This window comes from Ceratina calcarata, unplaced genomic scaffold, assembly GCF_001652005.2.
Source record: "Ceratina calcarata isolate Rehan_Ccalc_2016 unplaced genomic scaffold, ASM165200v1 scaffold498.2, whole genome shotgun sequence".
Lineage (NCBI taxonomy): Eukaryota > Metazoa > Arthropoda > Insecta > Hymenoptera > Apidae > Ceratina > Ceratina calcarata.
The window spans coordinates 27,970-28,751 of NW_017174208.1; positions in this window are offsets into that span (position 1 = coordinate 27,970).

The window sequence follows — 782 nt, forward strand, 5'->3', positions numbered from 1 at the left end:
GCAATCTAGTGTTAATAAAACCTTCGCATTTTCTGTTGGGGTTGATTCTTATTTAATATAATAAACATCACTCCTACGGACTACGAGATAGCATTGAAATCGCGCAGACGGATCTCCCGTAGGGAATCGTGCGAGTGGAATTTGTCCAGAGAAAGAGGATAGATGGAGACGTAAATGTACAATAATAATAAATTCGTCCGAGCAAAAGATACGCGGTACCAACACAACGACGTTACTCGAAAAGTTTCTAAGAAGAGGAAGAAGAAAGGATCGCGTTCCGCGTTCCATTGATGCGTTCTTGCGTATCTTGGCCGCGTCGTAAAACACGGTTCAGCGAGCCAGTCGGCTTTTTTCTTTTCGATCTCCTCTTCAGGTTCTTCTTTCGGCCCCACTTCCGACCGGACGCAGACCGCCAACGAAATTTCTTCGCTTCTACCGACATTCTCTACTCTTCGGGAACGTCTCAACAATTTCCTCGCGTTAATTCCACGAATAAATCCGGATAACTCTCGGATTATCCAGAGAAATTATTCGAAAACTTTGATCAATCCCTCGCTTACTCTACTCGATAACACGAACCTCTTTCTCGGTCAGAAACGAGGATTACTTACACGAGAAATTTAATAATTTCAAGAAGTTTACCGATCTTGTAATAATATTCTAAATCTTGTAAGAGTCATTAGATATTTTTTTACTGAATATCTGCTGTTTTATATCATTTCATTAATTGAATATTAAGAAATGTTTGTTTGCATAAGTCTGATAATGGACGAAATAGTACA